Here is a 26,379-nt window from a genome sequence, read left to right as displayed (position 1 = left end):
ATAAATTGCTGTGAAAGTGGATCGGCCTGTTTAGTCTGGTGACCTAGTGAAACAGTGCAGGACTTTATAATCTTCAATGCAGACAGGTCTTCATTGTTGAAGGAAGCAGGAAGTGCAAAGAGGGCTGTAATTGTGTATTCTTTAATAAGATATATAATTGTTGCTTTCTCCAAACAGATCTCAGACAGATTTTAATAGTGTGCACACAGTGAAAAGCCTCTGAAACACACCCTTCTACCCTAATTTGTTCATATGCATTGATACATTCTAATATATTTACACCCTCTAAAACTGTAGTCCATGTAGAGCATTTCTGATGTGCAGGGCTCCTTAATCTTTTTTTTTGTTGTTGTTGTTCCTTTTAGACTGACTGTGATATAGAAGAAGATAATGGAGCAAGATTCAGTAAGAGGAATAAAGGTCCAGTAGATGTGTTTCTTTTTATGCTTTCAAGTTCCTGTCTTTAAGGGCTTATCATTGCTATCACTATAGTGGTCAGTCTTTACCGCAATGTCAAGGCCAGGCCATCTCTCATAGTCTTTGAAATACTGTTTTTTAAGAAAATGTTTTGTTTCAGGAAAATTCAAATTAGGAAAGTACATTTGTGAAGTAATATAATTTTCTTTACTGAATTTAAAGGGGTCACATCTTGTGTTAGACTAATATCAATATAAATCTTGGTCAATATGAGGAAAAGTGGTGTTGTACAAATCCTATAGTAACTACTGAATATGAAGTTCAGCAAAAGCAGACACGAGCTTCTCACAACACAGAACTATTTTTGGTGGCTAAAATACAGTTTTTCTTATTTCCTCCTGCTCTGTATTCTCTTTTCAGTCAAATAAACAAATGGTCTTCTTAACTGGCATTAGGTATATAGCTTCTCATGAACCATGGTAACTAAGGCTTGAGATTTATGAACAATAGCTTAGTGTTCATCAGTCTCCCTCAATCTGTAGATCTAAGAAAAATCATGCCATATGTTGGAAATGACTTAAGTAGTGACTGTCCTTCAGCAGCTGTGCTAAATTTGCATTGTTCTGCAGTGCCATGGACAACTTTTTTCTGGGCAAGTGAGATCACAGATATATATTAAATTATTGTAATTTCCATTGAGCATCATATTTTAAAAACCTTAAATTCTTCTTTCTGTGAAATGTGAAGTTCAGAAAACATTAGCTGTTCATCCCAGGAGACTCACACCTTCAGTTTATTTGTGAGATTCAGTTTATTTGTAAGTGGATATGTAAGATTCTCTGTGATGACCCAGCAATAGAATAATCAGCTAAAACATGTTAAATGTTTCAGGGTTTGTACCCATAAAGCTCATCTATGTTTTTGGTTTACTACTGAAAAGAAAGGGGAAAAAAGCTGCATTATCTTGTAAATTTGACACTGGCTTTAGAATATAAATACTCATCTGATAGTAACTGGTGTGAGTTCATCAGCTCCTTTTGTATATTCCACTAATCAGTTACCCCTGATAAAGGCTTCCATTGCTCACATGACCTATGTGTGAAGTATCCCACTTTAGGTCCCTGAGGGGTATTCAATATAATCTATCTGATCAAGGAAGATTAGAACAGTCTGCAGCATCTACTGATGATATTGATACAACTGGGATTTAGAAAGATTTTATTAAAGAGTATCTGCAAGAAGAAAAGGACCACTACTGTCTGTCATAGTTCAAACGATTTGTCTTTTTCAAAGCCGTGTGTTGAGGTAAGTTGTATCCGTACAAGCAGGAAAATGAAATCGTGGTTTGCTACTGCTTGGTAATATTTATGCAGTGAGTCAAATCAACAATACTGAGGTTGAGAAGAACACAAACCAAGGAGGCTGCCCATGCAAATGATACATCCTGGTTGCTTCCTCATGAACTCTTCCATGAAGTCTTGCTGCACCCATCTTGATTGCATATGCTAATCCTGGCTTCTTAATTGACTCATAACAGATTTATCTGGATTTCCAACTTCCTTTTCTCTTTAGAATGTTAATTAAAAGAAAAATGATTACACTTAAGATATTCATGACAATAAGAGGTTTTTGCTAGAGGTGTTCAGAGCCAAATTTTGCTTTTATTTATATGGGACTATTTAAAATCAATGAGCTTAAGTCTATTTCACGCTAGGGACCTTTTGATACCCACATAGGAAAAAATGGCCTGAGCGAGAACGGAAGACAGTTCCTATAGTATGTTTTCTAAATTTTACCTCATATTAAGTAAAACCGAGAAAATGTCTCCAGCTTTTAGAATAAAATATATATAACGAGTCAAAAGCCAGTTTGCTTGGATGAAAATGAGCTCAGAAGTGTTCATGCAGACTTGTATATTCTCCCTCTCTTCCCTTAAATCAGTCACTGCCACTGTTATTACTACTGCAGAAGTAGGAAAATGAGGGCTTCGATATTCTCTATATGGAATATGGAGATTTTGAGTCATGTCACTAGCATAAATGGATAATTGTCCTTTGTTATTTCTTAAGTCAGATGCAGACTATTTTTACTAATGATTTAGGAACTCCTTAAACTATAGTTATGGTTTTTGTCATATGGACAAAATGAGATTTAAAGAAGGAGAATGAAAATGCTTTTTCTTTTCCCTTTTTCAAATTAAAAAAAAAACAAAGTAATTCCTATTGTGCACTTGTAAAGGGCTTTTTTTTCATATCTTTTTTTTTGCCATTTTTTTTTTGTTTCTTCTTAGCAAGGCACTTTGCAGTCATTCTCTTCCTTGGTCCCCCACCATATTGTTGTTGGTGATTTGTTTTGGTTTTTTTTAATATATTCAGTAGATGAAATCATATTATCCTATTTGGGATCTTCCCACCATTACAGCTTTTGCCACCCATAACCTTATTTTATGATCAAAGGGGAAATAAAGGGAAAGCAGTAATGTTAATAGTCTTTCCCATGCAGTCTCTCTGGGAATGGTCTTTTTATAAGTGTCTTGAACTTGACCTCTCCAGAAGGCCCAAAGGTCCAACACACATTTTTAAAGTTGCATTTAAATTTTAATATTTTTGTTCTGTGAAGCCATTTAAAACCTGGCCCTCAAAACACAAAGCATAAATCTTTCAGGACAGTCATACAGTAAAATTGATGTGTGCGGAAGAGAAGTTCCGGAAAACCCCTAAAGCTCTGTTGCTTTGCTTTTCATGTTGTTTTATAGATACGTTCCCTACAACACTAGCAAATAATCAAACAAAATCCAATGAATAATATTGTGATTTCATCACTCTGGCATTTGAACTTGCAAATACAATTTAGCAATGAATTAGGAGAGGAAAAGTTTTGCATTGCCCCACCCTCATTATAAAAATGTTCTTCAGAGCCAAACATTTGAGGCATTAGAAAGATTTACAGTAATAATATAAGTAGCTATAATGAACTTGGGAACAAGGGAGTCTTGTAAGAGGTTCTCAGAATGACAGAGAGGGTTTGTAAGCAATTCTATCAACACTAAATAAATATTTAGGAAGATTGTCTTCTCTTAGTGAGTCTGTGTAATAATTGTAGTGCTAATAGGAGGTATATGATTTGGATACGAGAAGATAGGTATCTCTGAGTCCATACAACTTGTTTGTGTGGGTGAATCTAGTTCTCATTAAAGATACTGGTTTGACTGTCCTGATTGCTGCAGACTTCTTTCCATGAAAATAAATCAGCTTTGTCACCAGCTGTACAAGGTTTCCAGCCATCCCTCAGTTCATCTGAGGGCAGTCTCTTCTGTCTGCAATCTCTTTTTCTGGGATGGTCAGCAAGGCAGTCACATGTGACAGGTCAATTTGATAATGAAAAGGAAAAAAGTGTGTTTGATTGGATTTGACTTGTAGGTGGGGGTCACACCGTTGCCCATCACTGTAATGTCAGTGTGCACTCCCTCAAGCTTGGTAACACACACAATTCCTGTTTAATTTTCCTCTTTGCTTGTGCAACTTTCCTAGCCTCAAATTCCTAATTCCAAATCCCTGCCCATGTGAGTAAACAGAAAAAACTGGGGAACAGGGAGAGGCAAGGCATGAGGGTGGCAGGCAAGAGTGGCTACCAGTTGCCGCTGGGATGTCTGCCCTGACACCCCCACTCAGTTCCTGCTGTCCTGCTGCAAAGGGAGTGGCTGGGATGGAGCATGACCTCCTGTTCTGACACTCACCCTGGCTTCCTGTGTGCAAAGCTGAGCCGACGATGTGGGCACAGAAACAGGGAATCCCGTTGAAATTGCTGGAAAAAAAAGCTCTCATTAACTTAATGAGATTTGGAACATCACAAGGGAACTCCAGCTGGAACCAGATCTGAACCTGAGTGCGAAACATTCCTGACTATACTACCACAAACTTGTTTCAAGGAAAATATGTGCTCAGACATACAAATGGCCAGATTCTGATCTCAGTAACTCCAGCATGAGTGTCTTGACTCATATAAACTGCACTCAGAGGACTAGCCCTGAAGACTATAAAATGAAGAAACACACATGCCACAAGAGACTGTGAAAGGAGGGTGGAGCCTGGAAGATTTAGCCACCCTGATGGAACACCTTAAGACAGGTAGACCTGGCAGCAGTTGGCTGAGACAGGACTTTTCATCCTGCATAATCATTACTTTCCATAATTAAGTGCAGAGTCTGACTGGGTTTACACTTCACTGTGCTGAACGTAGTCTAGCTATGCTCAGATCCCTAATACCAGCATTCTTGTCCAGCTCTCACACGCACTTTGCTTTCATTTCCTTAAGATAAGTAGCTGAGCTGCCATGACTGTTGGTCTTCCTTGTGGGAGGACTGCCTTGTGAGTATCAAAAAGAGATGGAGGAGAGAAGAAACAGATTCTCCCTTAAGTATAATGCAATAAGGCAGCAGGCTGGGCTCAAAATAGGCAGAGGAAGTGGTGAATGACCCAAGTGATGACAGGCTTGGTGGCATTCTCCTGTGTGTATATGAGACACTTTGTTTGTCCCTATGTCTCCATCCTATAGCTGAGAAACTACTGTAGTGCTCTTCTGGAATGATATTCAGGCTGCGAGTTTAGTCTGAAGGAGAGAGCCAGTCTGTTTCCATATAGTTTATAAACTCTTGAAAAACATCAGTAGAATGAAGGTCTCTACATTACCTAGTCCGCATTCTTTTCCATCTGTGGAAGCACCACAAGCTCTCACTTTGATCAAAGTTAATGTGAGTTTTCCTGGAATAAGAATTGGCCCTTGATAGAGCCTTGACTTGTCACCTATTTAAGTGTGTTTTCATTATTTTCTGATTACTCACCAAGCGTTGCCAAATTTAACTTTTCTTTATTAAGTAATTTAATACTCGGAGCTCACAGAAAACTTAACATGTCATTCATCTCTTTCATTTTAACTGATTCAAAGCAAACTATGTCTTAAAGAAGATCCTTTTTTTTTTTCCCCATATTGCACATCTGAACTTGCAGTGAGGCTAATACAAAACAAATAAAAACTTTCTTTTTTGAAACTTTTGAACAAGTTAAAACACATCCAGAACTCTATTCGCAGTAATTGATACTAATTAAAATGCTGAAGCTGCATTAACAAGAAACGAAAAGGAGTATTTTGAGTCTTATCTTTTGCAATGTGAATGTTTTTCACGCTCAGCTTTTCATTAATGCGGAAATATTATACCTTGTATTATTTCCTTGAAAAATGCTATTGCTGTTTGGCATTTTATGGGGTGTGGTTTATAATTTTATTAACACCATCTGTTGTTTAAAAGATAATATGGAATGTTTAAAAATTACCAAAAATGCTGGTGTACACAGAATCAGGAGCAACATTTGCAGTTTGCTCTTTGCCTGGCAATTTATCTGCACATAAAGCTGATTCATATTGAAGCAGTTGTATTTAACTCCTTATGGTTCTTATGATGCTTTAAATATCATCACTGCACTGTGCATTAAATGCTGTTAGTATCATGAACACATTCTGTATCTGAAACAGCCTTGGCTGCCAGATATCCTTAAAAATACTAAAGGGCAAGGAGGGAAATGAAAGGCCATAGTATGACAGGACTAAGGACCCTGTAGACTATCTTCAAACAGAATTACATGTCTTGAAAAGGGAAAGGCAGGCCAGCAAGCTGAATGAGGAATGGATTTGTTTGCGTGACTTATGTTTCTGCTAGAAATGCTTAGACACATCTAAAGGCAAAAAAAGAGTTTTTAATTACTGAATAAACCCTTTTTTTCCTGAAGGTGAGTGGAAACACAGCATCATGGGCAGGTGGTTTTACACATTTCACTCCACCCACAGCCTGAGAGCAGAGTCAGTTAAAATACAAAGGCAGGAGAGGTCATAAATACAGGAGGTAAGGGATGGTTGAGTGAACTTGGAGAAAGATCAGTGATAAAGGACCAGAGAGATGCCTGTGGTTGGCCTGCATCTTGGCCAGGTGGAAAGCTATTTCAGCTTTGCTTAAACAGGCAAACCATCATGGCCTTTTCTGATCTTTGTCTATTACCTAAGTGCTTAAAATAACTAGCCAGCTGCATTTAGGGAGAAAGGGAGACAAAACACTATTAGATAAGAATTTGCCAGTCACAATTTGACTCTTCTGGAATTATGGGGTAAAGAAAATTGCTCTCTTTTGCTAGAGATGTTCAAAAAAAGAAGATACTTTCCATCATGATCCCACAGGATAAAATCTATAACACTTCAGCTTCCGGCTAGAAATTTCATATTTGAAAAATATCCTGAGGAGGAAGAATCTCCTCTTACCAAGGAATGGAAATAAACATGTCAAGGAAAGGCCCATCAGCCTGCTACTGGCTGCCAACACAAATATTTTGGACTGAGAAAATCTGCAGTTCAAACTAACAAGAATCCAGCTGAAAGACATTTCATTTAACTTGATACAATAACTTTACCTATAAGGAAAAATGGCCTAACATAGCTATTCCAGGGAAAAACAGTTCCAGCTGTTCTCGTACAGTATTCATATTCTGGGGTGAAAACCCCAACCAAACAGACAAAACCTCCTGCATAGGTGCATACACTTTATCTTGGAATTAGGCTGGTTTTTATTCTAGAATAATTATTCCACTCACAATGCAGAGTAATTATTCCCAAATAAAGTCTTTTTTTTTATTGCAATGAAGTGTCCACAGGGAGCTATCATGGAGTAGTTAGCCCAGAATTGCTGTGCTGCTGAACTTCCCCCGCGTAGACAAGCCTTAAGAAATCACATCCAAAAGAAGATCGTGGAGGAAAAAAAAAAGTGTCTGCACATGTGTTACAGCATAAAGTGTGAGTGCTACAAGTTATACATCATAATGTAGATGCTGTAAACCACACGTTTACCCCAGGAAGGTACACCATAATAGCAGCAGAAATAGCTTTGTAGAAATGTGTAGTAAAAATTAATGCCTTTTTATTTAAAAGTTACTTCCAAATATTTCAGATTGAGCTTTTGTCTGTATTCAATGCAGATGCACTGTTTACTAAGCAATTTTATGGTATTCCTTCTCTGGATCTGCTGGGAAGCCGTGATTAACAGGGATGTTCAGTCTTTCGGAATATGGGAACCCCAGTACGGTGCTGAGTCATAACTCCTTAAACGAGCTGAAATGCTCAACCTTTGGAGTGTGTCTCAACAACAAATTAAATTCAAGGGCAAGAATGAAGAATGCTTTTATTAGCTGAGCTGGTAAACCTCCTATTATATTAATACTTTACTGAGATGCATACTGCAGTCCACCCTCTCTCTTTCTTCAGGCAGAGTGAAATAACTGTATTTATTATATTTAGGTCATGCTTTCCTGCTCTTCAAACTTGTAAAAAGAAAACACAAGAATTAAGTCAAAAGACTCCTGGATTTTGTGGTGCTGGGCAGGAGTTTGACTATCCTGCCACTCTATGTCACTCTCAAAGCTTCCTTAACTATGGGTGATCCAGACAGGGTCATAATTTCTGACTCCTGTCATATCCTGGTGAGAGAGGTACCCTTATGATATCCCTGGAGTTTCCCAATCTCATTCCTGGGTCATACTATGTGACATGCCATTGGATTTATTGCCACTCCCACAGTCCCTGTAGTATCCCTGCCAAAGCCCTTCTGACACTTGGTCCCACCCATGGGTGCCAGCAGTATGCACACATGTTGCAGTATGTGGCCATTTGTGTGGATGGAGAAGGTGGGGATGAGAAACACGATGTTCAAGCATGATGCAGAAAGTGCTAGTTCTGTTGGGAGCATCTAAACAGGCCAACCAGCTGCCATATTTACTGCCCAAGGCCCCTTCACAAGCACCAGTGTTAACTCCATGCTGGGTGCGCAGCACCTGGCTGGTGAGAGCTGCCACCTCCAAGCCCAGGTTCGATGTTTCTTGGCTGCCAGACACTGCTGTGGTGCCCTACCAGGCAAGGAACAACCAACCCTGCGCCTGTAATTCTTGGGATAGGTAGAGCAGCACCACTGTGTCTTGTTTTGCTTTTTCCTTTTATGCCTGGATCAGGTAGGTCGCCCACCCCAGGGCAAAGGCTGGTGGGCACTGTCTTTGGAAAGTCACCAGGTAGCTCTCCCCAGACTGGGGGAGAGCAGCTTATCGTTTGCAAACCCACCAGCCTTTCAAATCCCAGCAACTGCAAGGGGATAGGAAGCTCTATAAGGTCTCTGCCAAGCCTTGCTGTGACCTTAGGTGCTGCCTCAGTGGGCACGGCTTCGGCAAGGGTAGAGCCATGTGCGGTGCCATCTGGGCCCACGCTGGCGAGGTGACCCTCCCTCCGGCACTCCGGCTGTGGACACCTGTGCTTCTGTCTGCCTCCAGAGCCCCAGACCAGGCTCCTCTCTCAGATCTCGCCCTGGGAACCTCACAGGCACAATCCCTCGTCTCTCCTCTCTGCAGACAACAGTGAGGAGGTGCTGCCTGTGCACCCCACATAGCCCAAGGCTCAGCAACACACACAGTCAGGATGTGGATCCCCATGGTCCCTCTAACAGGATGGTGAAGGCACCTCCTGGCGCCCTTGCTCCCCCCTGCAGCCACACAGTGGGTGCAGGTACCAAAAAGGGGTGGCTTGTCTCCTACCACCACAAGCTCTAACAGCTGCTCCAGAAAACAGAAGGGAAGTTTGCCCTAATATGCCTTTGATTTCAGCCAGTTTGAGAGGACACCCCCAGCAAGTAGGAATAAACAATATTCTAATTATTGAGAAGAAGCTCTCAAAACCTCTAGGGTTAATTTCCTCAATATGTGAACACTCTTCCTATTTTCTTGTCTAGGAAAATGTGGAAAAACCCCACCCAGCCCCCCCAAAAAACAGGGTTGGGAGGGGTTGTTTGTTTTTGTGAGTCTTCTAGCTCTTGTTGTGTTTTCATCTTGCTCAGCAGGACTGCCAGACCTTTCCCTTCACGTTCTGATACTTCTTTGTGATCTGGATGCAAACAGTAATTGCAGAAGCATTCAGATTTTTCAAAAACATGTTACTGAACTTTTGTTTTAAAAGGATTGTCAGTAATGTTTGGGCTTAAATTTGAGAGTTGGCTGATGAATCCCATGCTGGAGTGATATTATTCCTGTCTTTTTTTGGCACCAGATACTGGTTTGTGTTGCTTTCAACTATTTTCAGTCAGCAAAATAGTTGTGCTGATTCTGATAATCAGCCTGTTCTTGCACACTTTCTTAACTGTGATATTGCTAAGGGTAATCTTGTTACCCTTCCGAACACCATGAGAGTATGTCACTGTGGATGCCTTTGCAATAAGTGGGGCAGTCTGTCCACAAACTGTGGAGGTATTCTCATATTGGCTTGCACTTCATGTTTTTTTGTACCTTTTCTTCCTGCAATCCTGTTGTTAACACTAAGAAAATGAGCTATGCTACAATCCAGGCTAATTACCATGTTTTAACACGTTTCAAGTTAAGAGTAGTGCTGTTTGAAACCATGTCAGCAGGTTGCATACTCATGGGGGTACAACTTATCTTTCTACTCCCTAACACTTGTATTACTGTCCACTCAAACTCTCTTTGTCATGTCCTACATACCTCACCGTATTATGCGGAGCCTGCCTTTGGTCCATCAACCATTGTAACTGTAATAGTAAGAAAGTTAACTATTTGGCCATGATTTCTCTTGTCTTGTTTTCCCTTAACTTTAGGGTTTCTCTGCCACGTCTTCCAAACTCTAAAACCTGGGAAAAAAAGAAAAGAATAAATGCTTTTCTTTGTTTTAAAGCTTGTTGCTTTTTGTTCTGCTATAGGTAAGGGAAGTAAATCATTCTGACACCTGAAAAGTCCAGGTAGTGCACAGATCTGCAAGACAATACTTGTTATAGTTGTACCTTGCATGACTGAGAGAAAGGTCTTTTCCATCCAGCATATTTCCTGCATTTCTGGAGGGGGGTCATTTTATGAATGCAACTTCTGTTGGGATTTATGTCCCCAACATTCATTTGCAGAGATGTGCAAAGCAATCAGTTTGACATCTCCGGCTCTCCAGTTGAATCAAAGGGATTGAGCTTGGTGTATATGGAATGATCTTGGCCTCCTGAAGCGCAACATGAGGATACCTTGTTGGTCTGAATATTGTTTTGATATTGAGATGAGACAGGTGATGAAAATTTAGCCTGCATTTTCAAAGTGGGGAATGACTGGAGTGAAATAGGTGGCTTGGAATCTCATGATGGTGGGCCTCACACTATTCATGTCAGTTCTTAAGTTCTCCTTGTCAATTCACTTAGAAACCCGCTCCAACCAACCTTCATTAAACTCCAATGTTTTACCAAAACAATGTGTTGGAATGTAAATCTAAGGGACCAATGACAGCTGCACAGGCCACTTATGTAACATAGCTGTATGGAGACACTACAGTCCCTATGGATTGTCAGAGATGGAACTAAAAATGGCATTGACCCTGGCATGCCATCTTGTGTACAATAAAGTATATTTGTTTTGGTGAAATGTCCATGACCCCCTTTATTCCTTATTACACTTGATGTTTCACCTCCCGATTCTGAGGTGTATCAGAGTATAAAAACATGTCTTTTGTGTGCATTTTATATGGACAGAATCTATTTAAATGTGCTGCTTTCTCTCACAGACTCAACAAAAACTCCCTTAAGATTCAGGTTGATCAAGTGTGTGAATTTTACCCAGGACCCATAGTGCTGACATCTCTGTATGATTCATAAAGAAAAGTTCTGTTTACACAGCAGCATGAGCCTCTACTGAGTTTAGACGTGGTTTGAAATATAGGACAGAAATTGAATCGAATAGTGAAAAGCATTTGATTTTCACGTAAAAGTAGCAGGTACAAGGTCAGCAAGTGAAACATGAATAGATCTTAGAGCAGCTTCCAGTGCCTAAAATGGGGCTACAAGAAAGCTGGAGAGGGCCTTTTGACAAGGGCCTGTAATGACAGAACAAGTGGGAATGACTATAAATGGACAGAAGGAGATTTAGATGAGATAATAGGAAGAAATTCTTTCTTGTGAGGGTGATGAGACACTGGCACAGTTTGCCCAGAGAAGCTGTGGCTGCCCCATCCTTGGCAGTGCTCAAGGCCAGGTTGGACGGGGCTTAGAGCAACCTGATCTAGTGGAAGGTGCCCCTGCCATAGCAGGGGTTGGAACGGGGTGATCTTTAAGGTCCCTCCCAACCCAAGCCATTCTGTGATTCTATGTGTTACTATCAATGCTTCAGTCAGGCTCTCAGTCTGAAGCTTTTGTTCAGAGGATAGTGACTCATCTGTAAATATTTACCAAGGTGGCAAAATTGGCACCAGGGAGCACCAGGGAGCTTGCACTTTAAAGAGGAGGTTTTTCTAAGCAAACATTTTATCAGAAGAATAGGTGCTCCATCTTGAAGTTTTGTGAAATGATGTGAGGTATTTCTACTCCGAGGTGTAGTATCCTACTGCAGGACATACATGACTGCAAAAAAAAAGGCACAAATGGATAGTTTTGCATTTAAGTTTTACTTTTTTTACTTTTTTAAACCAAGCTTGGGTCGAAGATTTCAAAGAAGAAAATAACCAGCTTTCAAATACTTAAGAATAATTAAAGCATAATTTCCTTATGTTTTCAGGAAAAAATATATGTGTTCTAATAAATCTCAGAAGAGTTATTTCACTTGAAAACGCATTTGAAAGAGCTGTGTTCTCAGAAGTATAGTCACATTAGAAGTAGTTCATTAAAATGGTTCTAACTTTTTGAAGCATGTTAAGTCTGCAGTATCTATTCATGTGAGGTAAAATTGCAGACTGAAAAACTTGTAGATGTCTGATAGTACAGAAGTTACTGTTGTTATAAATCAGTCTTTTCTGTGGTTAAATTATAGGGTGGAGAAGGTGAGGGTGAAGCCAGTAACTATCTTTCTTCTCCATCTAATTTGAGGGAACATTAAAAGATGAATGAGAAAAGCATTTTCTTAATTTTACAGCAGCTCTTCAGCTGAGTTGAGCTGCTGGGGTTTTTTTGCTTTCTGGTAAAATGGATCTTCATTGATATAAAGCAATGTGTGAGATACTGTCTTTTCCAGGGCAGCGTGCTCCTAGACTGAAGAAACAGGATTTCCAACCTGTGTCAGATGCTGTTTGGGAACAGAATCTTACCTCTCTCTGCTCTGCCTCCCATATGTCAGCTGCTATGTTGTAGGACACTAATGAACTCTAATGGACGTTAATGATAGGCAAGTTCCGCTCAAACCAAAGGTGTACACAGGGTAGCACAACTTCACAGCAGGACAACAATCAGAATCGATGTGCAAATGGCCACTGGCAGATGCTTGTTAAAGATCAATGACTTTTCCTTTTCTAATTATTTTATTTCTTTAATTTTTTTGGGGGGGGAAGTCTTTGGTGGCTTTCTAATTTACTAATTTAGGTGACAAAATGTAAACAGGAAATGAATCTCTTAACTGTAGGGCTGCACATCCACGATCCTCACTTCTGAAGAATAGCACATGGCCAATGTCTCTGAATATCAAAATGATTTTATTTAGGTGTCTCTTTTTGGGAAGCTGTAAAAGAGTAATCTGATTTACCATAGTCTGTGAAATTGCATCCAGGAACTGCCTAAACTTCTAATTTCTTTTTCTCTATATTGTATATTTATTATTTAGCTGCTGTGGAGTATTTGGTCAAATAGTAAGATTATATTTACATTCTAGCAGTGATATGTGGACTAAGTTGAAGATTAGGGCTGAATGATGTTATTTTGCTAGCTGTTTTGTTCTTTTTAAATTAATAGGAAAAAATTTATTCTCACCTAGCAATTTCATAATCAAAGTCTACAACAGGATGGAACAAGGGGCTAAGGCAGACGAATAGGCAGTAAACTTGTCAGGAGGAAGAGGAGGAGGAGGAGAAAAGAATATTTTTTTCCACTCTTTACCTGTTCGGTCACTGTTTCTTCTGGGACACAGATTCCAGGAAAGATTATATGCAAGTGAATGAGTCCTCCATCCTGCAATCACCTGTACAGGTGACTAAATCCATACATTTGCTTTAGAGGATTGAGGGTTCAGGGTTTTACACTTTTGTACCTTTAGTCTTATGTTTGATTCTGGTGTTTGGTTACCTTCTTGTCTAGTGTCATAGTGACAAAATAGCAATCAGGCAATTCTGCTTTTATATTTACAGTAACTTTGAGTGATCATATGGGGACTCACACAGGAAAGCATAACTTACTTTGAACCTCCTACCCTTTCCTCATATATGGCTTAAAATAAGTAGGCACAGTTATCAAACTCTTGTCAGGACTTGTAATTTGTCTGCAATAACAAGGTTAACCAGCAATAGCAGTCTATGCTGTGTGGTTGCATGCCAGTAAAACACTGACAAATTGAAAACTGTAATGAGAATAAACACGTTATGAATATACTGAGCCCATTGACACTTTCACATTAGGAACTGCAGACATGGTAAGTTGACTTGTCCTAACCAACCCCTCTGTTTTGAAATAAGGCCCCATTGTAAACTTATCATATGCTCTAAAACAGTGGTAATAAACATGTCCTGTGTGCCATAACCCTAAGTTTTCGAGACATGGTTTAAAATGATTTGCCTGTTTGGTGTATTCCTACTTCCCCCAGTAAACAAGACTGAAAGTTAATAACAAGAATGGTTTCATAAATGAAAACATAAATTTTCATGGAGCTGAATAGAGTTATAATTTATATACAATCAAAATCTTCAAGTGATAATTGTTCTATTATTTTTGTTTGGGTTTCTTTCAGTATTTTTATTTTTTTCCCCTGCTGACACGATTTGGCATGTGTTGATTAATAAAACATGCACTGAAAATCATTTTTCAGCAATGAATTCTCCTAATTCACTGATGTTCTGCAAATCACGTAGAGGATTCTACAGATAGGAAAGTGTGACTTCCTGCTTTGGTGTATAGCACGTGTATATGCGATAAGGACATGAAAGATGGGTTACTACACCAGGACTGAGAGCTATAGGTCTAAATTTGGTTCTTTGCATGTAGAAGTGGAGTGAATGGGGTTGTTCAATTCCCCTCTGCCTCATGCATTGTTTCGGAGCCTGGCGCAGCACAGTCGCAGGCAGTCGGTGCAGTGGGCAGCCCTGGCACGGAGAAGCAGAGCTCTCAGCAAGCAGGTGTGTCGCAGTCAGGAGCGAGCTCCATTGGCAGTGCTGTGTGGGGAAGTTTGTGCAGCAATTGCCAGCACTGGCTAAAGCAGTCATCATCTTTCTGCTTTGTGTGAGCCTTCTTAATGTCTGTTTAATTTTCCCCTCCTTCCTACCCCTCCAACAGGTGAGGTCTGGCCGGTACCCATAGGGAATATGTCATACAAGAGAAGGATGGCACAGTAAGAAGGAAGCTTTGGACCCCGAAGTAATTCAGGTAACCCAGGGTGATGCTGCCGGTGGCTGGAAGTGAAAGTGAGTGCTTTTGAGTCTCCAAAGCTGTTTATGCTGTGGAGGATCTGCTCCCAGCCGAGCCCTGGCTTCCATGCGGGACCTGACAGGCTGCCTGTGGGTGTCCTAGGCAGCCCAAGAGCTACGGCACTAACCTTTGTTGTCACTCAGTTTCGGGGAGCAGGATGTCAAAAAGGCAAAGGAAGGAGGTGGGGCCATAGACCTATTATCCCTCTTTATCAGCCTGTGGAGCTGGGCCAGTACCTGAGGGAATAGTGTGGAGCATGATTGCTCACCTCCCATGAAGACAGGGTGCATGCCTTGAGACTGTATCTGGGTGGTTTTACTATCTTGCCAAAAAGTCAGAAATTTCCCTCTTTGTATCAGGATGAAACAAGTGTTCTAAGGCAGCTCTGGAGAAGCAGTAACCTAGAGGTTATAAGAACACTTACATGGAAGACAGACTCATGCTGCCAGCCCTGATTTTGCTTCATTTGAATTGGACATTTGAACCTGCCAGAGGCCATGTAAAACGGATGCCCCGTTTTCATCACCCTAGCATTTTTTCAGGGGTGGGATTTTCCCCACCTCTCTGTACAAATCTCTTCTCCACCCTGTGTGAATTGTTTAGGTAGTGAGAGAGAGGCCAGACAGGAAAGATGAGAGGCACCAGTCTGGATTAAGACAGTGTGAAGCTACACTACACTACACTACAGGATTCAGCATTAGCCAAAGTTTTGTCACTGCCTTACTTCAATCAAGTTCCCTCCTGGAGAAGAACAGGTGATAGCAGAGGGAAAAGGACAACACTATTCCTCAGCAGTAGACTCAATCCCATCTTAATCTTCATAGTAGAGGTGACAGGTCACTGACACTTGAGGAGAGGATGTGTTATTTGCAAAAGGGCAAGGCTGCCTGCCTCTCTAAGTGTTTCCTATGGGCTGTAATCACATTGTCTAATTTCAGTGCCTTGAACTAACTGATGCAGGGGCCTACATCTTTCTGTGGGCTATACAGAGAAATTAGGCTCTCAGATCAGTTGCCTAAACATGGGAGTCAGTTGCCATTTGAGATACCCTCCTGTCACCTCCCTGGCCTGCAGCTGCAGCTCTCCTGTAATGCCCGTGTTGCACCTATCAAGCTTGGGCTGATTTTTTGGCTACCCTAAATTATTCCAAGCACTTGATGCTTAATTCTGAACAAAGTTGGGCTCCTACTTTTAATTACCTGGAATTGAGACTTGTCTAGATGGCTGGAGTGAAGCATGCTTGTAGAGGTGGTACGACAATCTCCTGTCTCCCCAGGGTCTGAGCAGATCAGCAGGGAACCCTAATCTTGCAGTCCTAGCACCCTTGGGAAGAGCACAAACTTGGTTTGGAAAGTTCATGCAGGAGCACCCATCAATGCTGGGCTCTGCTGGCAAAGGCGAGGTGCAGGACTTATGGTTCCATCCAATCTCTTCTCACTCTTCTGTTTTATTTTGTTATCTCTCCCTGGTGGCTGACTACTAGCCTCATCTGTGATTCTGAGCTGAAGCTTACATTAATGCAATTTCTTGGATCATCTTCAGATTTTTCAGGCTTCTTCAATACAAATATGGTATTTGCTTCTTTTCCAATCAACAGACTTAAATGCTTTCCATTTAAGTAGTTTACAGATTGGGATGGCAATGAGCTGGCTCTTGGAAAATAATAAATAAACCAGATAAAAGTATTGAAGTAACAGTATTAATGTAGTCATTTTGCCTTCCCAATGCGTTAAATATAGAAGTGATTCTCTACAATAATTTTCTTTTGAGTGAGCTGAGGTTTGAGCTTTTAGCCCAGGAACAACTTTTCTAAGAAGACTGAATCATTTTAATTACTGGTTCTGTCCGGTCATCTTCCATACCAATGTGTTTGGCATCTCTCTAATCTTTCTTGCAGCTACAGAAAACTTTTTCAGTGATTCTCTGCTTTTCTACACTATTGCCTTTGTTTACCCTTAGTAGCCAAGCTAAGGGTAAAAGTGTGTTGCAGACAGCACTATTGCATGGAGTTGTGCAATAATGCACAGCTTCATGAAGGTTACTATGCTCTGCCAAACAGCCTTTGGCTGAATAAACCAATAGCCACCATCTCCTATTCAATTTTATGTGATTTAGTCCAAAGCCAACTGTCAGTCACAGTAGGGGCTGTGTTACTAAACTATCAGTGCAACATCAAGCAAAAGATGCTTCGGGTGCATGGCAAAGTAGTACCCACTCAGTGCTTTGCTATAATTACATGGATGTAACTAACAGAGGAAAAGGTGTTGTAAATCTTTTTCATCCAGTCTTTCACTGTCCTCGTCTTTCTCCAAACTGTAACAATGACCACAAAAGGCCTGGAATATTGTTGTTAAAATAGCAAGTGTTAAAAGTCAACATTTTTTAAAAAATAAAGTCCATTGCAATGAAAATTAACCCTTTGTAAATTTCCTCTTTATTTTATTTTTCCTTTCTAATGTTTCAGATTATATTAGCATTTTGTAAAGATTCTCAGTAAGTATGGATGTGGGAAAGAAATACTGCCAAGGTACCTGCCACATAGAGCTTAGTAAAACAAGTGCATATTCACATCAGAAGGAGAAATATACTACCTGACACCAAGGCCTTGAGTTTGCAGAAGACACAAATGCTCTAATCTCAGTTTGATTTTGTTTAATTTAAATATTGTTTTTTTTCATGTTAGATTAGGTCTCAGAAGCTATGGCTGAAAACAAGACTCTAATGAGTATGCAAAGAGTAAAGTGACACTAAAGAAAAATTTATTATTAGAGCTCAGCAATAAATGTTTTTCAAATGGCACTAACATTTTCAAAAGTTATATTTCTCTTCCAGAAAAGTCTGAACTGTCAGAATCTTAAACAGTGAAGTATTTTAGTTACCATATTGTATTGTAGATAAGCTCTTCTATGCTCCTCTGTTACTGTAAGCTCTGGTAGGCTTATGAAATTTCCTGCAGTCTAGAAGGGTTCAATAAATCTGGGTTTATTTTCTGTCTTGAAAGATATCAAACATCTTTTCCTCTTCTTCTAGGATCTTTCTAGAAAATGGTGGAGCTTCTCTCATTGCTAATTTTCTATAGCCAAAGAAGCCTCAGCTACCTACTGCGTGGGAAGAGAGGCTCTAAACCATAAACAGGCCAATAATACATCACACCATCTGATTACAATGAATGCGAAAGCAAAAGATGGTTGGAACGGTGCTGGTGAAAGGTTGTTTCAACTGGAGCAGAGGAGAGAAGGTTGTTCAAGTAAGTGAAATGGAGAAGCAGATGAGAAAATGATGCTGAAGCTTTCTCAGCTGCAGGAATCAAAATGAAATTTCTTTGAATAATGTTTTGTAACTGTGCTCTAATCCAGGAAAGTATGCTAGAGACAAAGCAGAAAGTCGTGATGCTCAGGTTAAGCCCCTCTGAGGCTACACTTCCTATCAGGGCACTGGTAAGGGCAAACTTTTAATGATATTTTTCTGCTAACATCTGATTGCCTTGTCTTTAACAGGCAACTCTTTAAGAAAGTGTTTTAGCATAAATAGCATAATATGCATTTTGTGAAAGTAACAGAATTAAAATACAGTGCATGTTATACAAATAATTTAGGAACTAAATGCCACTGCCATTTTATTGAAAGAGCTGTTTCATAATCCTTCCATCTCTTCTCTTTTTCATAACGTTGAGCACTGGTTTTTAAAGTTATCCCTGCCAAGCATTTGGACAGACATTGATTATTAGGTAATCTGCTTATTCTCTTGTTCTCAGCTTGTATGAAATGCACACTATTTTATGTCTACTATTTAGCAGGTTTTTCAACAATCTATTTAAACTAGGTAGAGACAGCTTTAGCAAGCAGCAGTAATATGTAAGTGGGATAAATTTATCTTTCTGAAACTTACACTTGATCTTGCATGTTTTCTTGTTATTAAGGTTAGCTCTCACTCTCTTTCTCTTTTTAAAATAAGCAGTCTTACATTTTTAGGTAGCCTGCCAATATAGTTGTAAGTTTAGGGTGTCAATTTTTCCTTCTCACTCAAAATTCAATTCATTTATTCTCCATGAACTTGAAATCATCTTCATAATGTTTAGTCCCTTCTGGCTATAAAAAAAAATCTATGAACTGAAAAAGGCATGATGCACTGCTTTATAATGCTTAAGAGTAGGGTTTTTCTGATAAGACAATAATTTTTGTCTTATTCAATTTAAATAAAATAAACATTAAAATTAGTCTTCAAGAGCTCTGCAAGGGTAATACTTCAGTTGTAAGATAGTCAGAAGAGTTATTTTTACTTTGATCATTTCAGAGATCTGGTTTATCGCACATCCCAAGATCTAGTTGTGTCGGCACAACCAGAGGGAGGCAAACTGTGAAGTGGGGAGTTGGAAAGTGGGGAGGAAATAGAAAGTTTCTTCACTGCTAACTCCTCTGTATCATTTAATGACAACTTAATCCTTCCCTAATAATTTTTCACCAAAATTCTTCTACAAAAAAAGAGTTCCTTCCCATAAAATGACCACCAGCTGGGTTAACCACGGAAGGCAGGTTAGCGACTACTTTCATTAACCTTTTTGCAGGCAGGATGCAGTCTCTACCATAAGTGATACGTGCTTTTTCACAGCTCTCTCCTCACACCTACAAGGTCAGATAAAGTTTTTCTGTGATTACTGGGAACAAATCACAAAATAGCCAGCTCATCACACTGTAACTCATTTTTTCTGTATAACTTTTAGCAATAAGTACAAGGATGAACGAAAATCCTTCACTTTAGTGCTGCTTTGCAGTGTGGTTCTCGGAAAAGCATATTTTAATCTAAGTCATCAGGTATTGGTCACCAAGACTAATTTTGATGTGGCCTCAGGGTTTCCACCTCTCAAGGGTACTGATTTAATCACTATTTGCCCTTCACAGACATTTGGAGGAGACATTTTACAGTAAAACTCATAAGAATGTCTTAACCAACAACATATATGGCAACAGTGGTGAGCATCATAGAACAAGCAACCTATGAAGCAGTCAAAATATCTGCTTATAGGTCCCTTTCCTTTTGCACATAGTGAGTACAAACAGCTGGCTGTTACACTGATTTTTTTTTTATTTTTTTTTTTCCTGGTAGGTTCTTTCTAATAAATTGTATATGTGACTTTGGATACATAAAGTACTTTTACTGTCATTCTTATGGGAAGCACAATAGAGAAAGAACTTCTCACAAAGGAACAGCACAAGATTTATTCACTGTAGAAGACATAAGAGCATGGAGGATGGCTTTAAATGAAGATGCAAAACATTGGAGAAACTTCAGTTTTACCAGGTGCTGATGACACTTGAAACTACTTGCAGCTAGTAGGGATTCACAGGAAGATGATGCTGCCTTTCTGTTTCTCCATGAAAAGAACATGTAAATATGCACATAGTTCATTACTTTTAAAAGGCAGACTATCAGTTAATTTTGACAACTAAGTAGTTCCTCACAAATATGCAAATGTTCCAGCATTTGCTTAACTTTCTGCAAGTATTTCTGAGCCTACACTTTTTTCAGCCTCTTTAAATCAGAGAGCCTGACAAATAGATTTTGGAAAAACCAAAGGCTTCCTTGTGTTGTACCACTGCCACACTTTTAATTTGAAACCAAATAACAATTAGACTTAATTGTGAATATTTATTTACTGTTACCCCCATTTTGGCCGATTCCTCACTCATGTAAGTGGAAATGAATGCTGGTAATTAAACACTGCAACATCATTACTAGCCACTGCAATGCTGAGAAATGCTGATCTGTACCACCTAATCATTTTCCAAGCCTAGTGGTTGTGGTTCACCATGGAAATTATTCAAAGAGAGTTTTCCCAAGCTAACTTTCACAAGCTAGCAACATCATCACAACAGCAACAAAACCAGCTAGATCTGTTCTGGTTCTTATTGCTATACTATACACACATGATATATATAGATACACTGTCTACCATTTCCAGCACAGTGCCATGAAAGTGGCTCAGCCAGATTCATGTTCTGTGGCAGGTGAAGTATGTTGTGCTAAGTGATCTACATTTACTACCAACTGGCAAAACAGGGATCTGGGCATGTGGCATATCATGGCAAGAATTTTATTCACTTCCTAAATTCCCAAAAGATAATGGAAAAGACATGCAAAACATGCTCCTCAATGCATACAGCAGGCCTCTGGGAATGTAAGTTTAACATCAACAAGAACATGTACAACCCAAGTAATGCAGGAGATGGGTAGAGGTGAGGATATAGCTTCAGTCTGGTCAAGGTAAGACCAGACTGTGACCGAGCTGTTACCAAGAGTGCATCACTTGTCTTCCTCATGGAACTAACAAGCTCTTCTCTGACACATGCTATTATAAGCAGCTTTTTGATTCCTTGCAGACTAAGATTATGCCGTGTGTCTTTTCTAGTGGTTATATTTCTTCAGGAACTATAAATGAAATTTGATCCTTGAAACATATGTGTAGAAATGTGCTTTTAATGATTTTACACTGTGTATCTATAAAAGTTTAATGTGTTATATTAAGGTTACAGAACTAATCACCATCCCTGTTCTTCATCACCCTCTTTTATTCCAGCATGTTTGAAACTACAGCTTGATCCACAGTCTATTGAGGCCAGTAAGGGTCTTCCCTTGGCATCTGAAGGCTTTTGATCAGTTGTGTCAGTTCCTCAAGACAAAGACCCTATCTTTTGAGTTTATTGGTGTGTGGTTTACGTTGGTAGTGCTTAGTAAATGAGGTGAATTTGCTGCGTTAGAGACAGACAATATGTTGCGAGTTCATAACGCTCTTAACTACATAGTGAAGACCTTGCTCGGATCATGGTTCTACGAATACAGCGAATAATAAGTGAAATTCAAACTCTGAAACTATGCAATTCATTTCCGTTCCAGAGAACTAAGAGAATCCAGCAAGAATCGGTTCTCAGGTACTGTGGTGACCAACATTTCTAAAATACGCCAGCATGCAAGCTTTTGCTGAGTAAACTATAAACTTCTACGCTATTGCAGAATGACTGTCAGTTCCTGCCTCATAAAATCTAAATGTAACTTTTTTCAAAGAGTTAATCAAAGTACACCACCAAGAATAAGTCATTTCAAGAATTACCATCAACGAACTCATTTGAACCTAGCCCAGCTACTGCCTGCAGCTTCAAAGAGATGCAGCACTTATTCCAGGCACTCTCCCATTCCTCATTGTTCATCACATCTCTCTGGAAAATGGAAAGAGCAACTGTTACAGCTACAGAGAAGTCTGCAGAAGGGTTGACATCAAAGCTGTGTTTTCCCTTTCTCAGTGTGCTAGCTTTCACTTTTACAAACAGTGGCTGCTATATGTTTTGGCAGGCTTGTGCTTCTGGCTTGATTTTACACCACCTATTGTTAAAGGCCATTTAGTATTACAGTGAAATAGTAGGTTTGGTTTGTTTATTTACAATGTCTCTTTTTCTTTTGGAGTTTTTTTCTATTAAATGAAAATCTCTTTGCCCACAGAGGAGCTGTAGTAGCTTTCACTGGGAAAGTAAGTTTCTGTCAGTATTTTTTTGTATGTCTTCACTTTAAAAAAAGTGTCATGAAAAGAGCTGCAAAACCCACCATTGGTTGCAAAGAAAAGAAATTGTAATCAGTTCCTTACAACAGAGTAACAATTCTTTAATATTTGGACTATTCACTAGGAGTTCATTCGTGTAACAACAGCACATCCTGTGAATCACACCTTAATGTTGCTGAAGCTTTTTATAGTAAAATAGATTAAGGGTGGAGAATTCATGTAAAGGGACAAAAATGTAACTCACACATTAGTCAGTGATTGTGAATCAAAATTATTCTGGGTAATTGGGTAAGTCTGAAGGTGTTTAAGTGCACTAAAAGAGAGACAAGACAGTGTAAAATACTTTTGGGCTAAAGAAAGCATAAATCACAGCAACTTACCCTAGAATTCGACTCAGCCACTGCTTAAGTTATATACTGTGTAAATCCATAAAATCAGCTACCACAGGCTCTCAGTTTGTTGAATGTTTTAATTAAGGGGATTCTGTCAAGGTATTTCTCATTATTAGCAGAATATTGTATACAAGATGACTAGAGATGGGTGAATTCATTTTACCTCATTACAAGCCCATTCAAAGACCATTTCTAATCATGAAATATTATTAGCTTCTTGTTCTTTTCAGAAGATGATCACATAGAATAATAACTAATAATAAAATTGGGGAAGCAGAAGAGAAGAAAGCAGCATGGGAAAACAAATCTGAACATAGAGTGAAGAATGGATTAGATAACATGGAAAGAAGATCTGAAAGAAATACTAGTAATACATCCTGCCCATGGTCCAAAGAAATATCTGACATGTTGTGTAGCTGGGTGTTATTTTCTGACCTGCTAAGTAAGGTTTAAATTGCATTAAAGAACTGTCTGCAAAGTCAAGCTAGCTCTGCAAAACCTGTGGATCATAAGAATAATGTAAGATGTTCACAGACATTGAGTTTGCTCAAGACTGATGATAATCCCTTGTGAAACGCAAACTGAAATTTGTTTGCCTACCAAAATAAGGCCTTTTTCTTACCCCCCTTCCCATTCACAGACACAGGCATGTTGTTGGCTTGTTATTGTAGTTTATGAATGTTGGCCTTTATTCCTGTGAAATTAGTCTTATCAACTTCATCTGACAAAATGTAAAATTCTATGTAAAGTTGACAGACTTGGAAAAAGTAATAGAAATTAAAAGGAGATAAACATAGCTTTATGAAACTGTGTTTTTTGAAATAGTTCTTTTACTCTGAAGGGCTACGTAATTACACCAAGCCATATGTGTGTCTTTTTTTTCTTTAATATATATTCCTAAAACTGGACAAGTGCTAATAGCACCACTCAGGAGAATGACATCTATCATCTAGAAGGTTCTCATTATAGCTTACTTTATCAGTTCAATGATGGGAAAAAAAAAATCAGCTATAAATCAGAATCTCCAAGTAATATTTTAGCTGAACTTAAAATAATATTCTAAGGTCTGATCATAAAAATGTGGCATTAGGCAAAAGCTAGCCACACTAGGTGTCACTTCTTGTTTACCTGGAGACCTACGTCATGACTTACACTATTCTCACATAGTACAGGACAGGTGGAATTTGAAAAATACATCCCATAGCATATAAATCATATGATATAAAGCAAACACTCCATAGGTTATGGGGTTTACTATTCTTGAATCAAGATTTCTTATGCCAGTTGGTAGTGTTTTATGCTCTTCATCGTTTTTTTTAATAACAACCTATTTGATCTTTCTATCTAACTGCTCTCATGTTAATAATTATGTGGGATTAAGAAAGCTCTAATTTTTGACTGTGCATATGGGAGGATGTATAGTTATGACATCCCTGTAAAATCTTTGTGAGAAAGACATGACCCAGGGCAGTGCAGAAACTCTCAGAAGAGCTGATGAGCTGGGCATAGTGCCACACTGACGTAGCTGCCCTGTGCCAGCTTGCTGTGCCGGCCTGGGTGGTCGCCATCCCTCAGAACCAAACATCCTCCACAGGACTCCTTGCCTGAGGGTGGCAGGGGAATTTCTAGCTCCAGTGCTTTAATAGGCTCTATTTTAGCTATGTCAGTGTGTCACAGTCTTTTGGTTACTTGCTGTCTTAGGCAGGGAAGCTGCTTTTTGCAGGTGGTGGGCTGAGGCTCTGTGAGGCTTGCAGGACAACCTGGGAGTCACCAAGCAGGATCTTAAAGCCCATGTCTCTTTATCACACACAAGAATGATAGGAACATTTTTCTTATTTACTGTGACTGACATTGGAGACTAGCAGGCATTTTGTCTTGGAAAAGCTGTCTGAAGACTGCTGTCTTCACGCTTATTCCAACAGCTCCATGAGGCAATACAATGGATATAAATTTTTTGGTTTTGAAGCTTTTCTTCAGGCTGAGCTGCTTCAGTCACTGGTTTGGTAAGCAGCCCCACAAGCACGATGGAGAGGCAGAGACTGATACAGTCTTTGAACTATTTGGAGTATGGGATAGGTAGAAACATGTCAGACTTGCTTTGTCTCTAGAGTAGTGTGTTGGAATAACAAGATCCTCTTGTTCTTGTTTAGCCACGCTGCTGCTACATAGGACAAGTGGAGAGGGAAGGAAGTGGAGGGGGGAAGTGGAGGGGGAAGTGGAGAGGGAAGGAGAAACTTAAATTCTTCACCTTCCCTATGCCTGCACGGGAAGCTGAATTTCCTGGTAGGTACTTTCTGCTGCACCCTCACTTCCATGGCCAGTAACACACTGTGTGGCTGGGAGGCATAGACTTCTTCATTTCCAACTAGACACCATTAAAATCTTGTCCACTGTGTGGAAGACCATATCCATTTTGGCTGATGATGGAAAGAAGGATCTAGGAGGAAGGAAGAAGAGAAGGCCACGGTGGACACAAATGGTCGTGAAATACTTCAGTCATGCTGCTGTTTGAAGACATAGGGACTGGGGGACTCCAATGTTAGCCATGCAGTGGGTGGGAAGCCATCTTTTACACCAGAAAAACAGGTCTGGTAGGTTACTGGACTGCAGCACTCTGTAAGAGGATGGGCATGATTTTCGCATTTCCTTACGCTTCTCAATTCATCACATGAAGAACTGGGCTGCAAGCACTTGGGTGTGCTTGGGAGCAGGTTGGTTTCTGTTTCCTTTCCACACCTGCTCTGGGGTTTGCACACTGGTCCCTGCTGTGCAAAAAGATAAACAGCAAGAGGGGAGCTCCACGCACTTCTCATCCTGCCTGTTCCTCTCAGCCCCTCCACGTACTTGTTACTGGTAAAAAAACCCAAAACACCAAAAAAAAATGCAACCCCAAGTCAAGTCCTTTCAGCAGATTAAACTTTCTAACTGAGCCATTCTTGAGATGTTACTTCCCCTTGCAGGTAGTATTTGCAGCATAGTTGCTACTAACTCTCCATGCAAAATACACTACCTTTTTCACACCTTTGCATTATTCAGCATAAAACGTATTTCATGTAACAAATTCCTTCTCTCTCCTCTGAGTGGTTTTTTCTAAGATAAGGCTAATCCTTTTCCCCTGACAGTGGCAGAAAGAACAGGGGGAGCTTTCCTTTGCTTGCATACCTGCGTCTGCTCACAGAGTACCTGGGGTGTCCACAGGTCCTCAGCTCTGTGGTGGTAGGGTGTGATACAGGGAATTAACTCAGAATAAGGGATGATGCAAGGATGGGGTTTGTGAGAGCTCTGTCCTGCCTCTCCTCTCAGCGACAGTGCTGTGATTAGAGCCAAGCAGTTTACTGAGGACAACCATTACCGTTTCCCGCCCAAGTAAAAGCTTTCCTGGCTGCACTGCCCTGCCTTCCCCTCGGTGTTTCAGCCAGAAAAGCTACGTTAACTTGCACCGACTCTGGGGTTGTGCCTGACTCTTGTCAAACTCAGAGCGCACACCTGAGAGCAGCGTTCGCTCGGACATGAGCGGGCCCAGGAAAGCCCGGATGGCCATGGATTACGCCGTTTCGATGGGAAGGCGAGGAGCGGGAGGAGCG

General features: G+C 40.0%; 1 long non-coding RNA gene across 1 annotated transcript in view; it reads left to right on the top strand.

The window, feature by feature from the left end:
- The window catches only part of LOC130607659 (uncharacterized), a 31,705-nt gene extending 8,103 nt beyond the window's left edge, over positions 1-23,602 (top strand). Inside the window, exons 3-5 of the long non-coding RNA XR_008974300.1 lie at positions 10,205-10,243; positions 17,885-18,101; positions 21,429-23,602. This is a non-coding gene — a long non-coding RNA (uncharacterized LOC130607659). The remainder of the gene's footprint in view (positions 1-10,204; positions 10,244-17,884; positions 18,102-21,428) is intronic.
- The last annotated feature ends 2,777 nt before the right edge of the window (positions 23,603-26,379 follow it).

This window comes from Pezoporus wallicus, unplaced genomic scaffold (genome assembly GCF_028554395.1).
Source record: "Pezoporus wallicus isolate ANWC-B61680 ecotype Strahan unplaced genomic scaffold, APGP_CSIRO_Pwel_v1 contig_3181, whole genome shotgun sequence".
Lineage (NCBI taxonomy): Eukaryota > Metazoa > Chordata > Aves > Psittaciformes > Psittacidae > Pezoporus > Pezoporus wallicus.
This window is presented reverse-complemented; position numbering and strand designations above follow the sequence as displayed.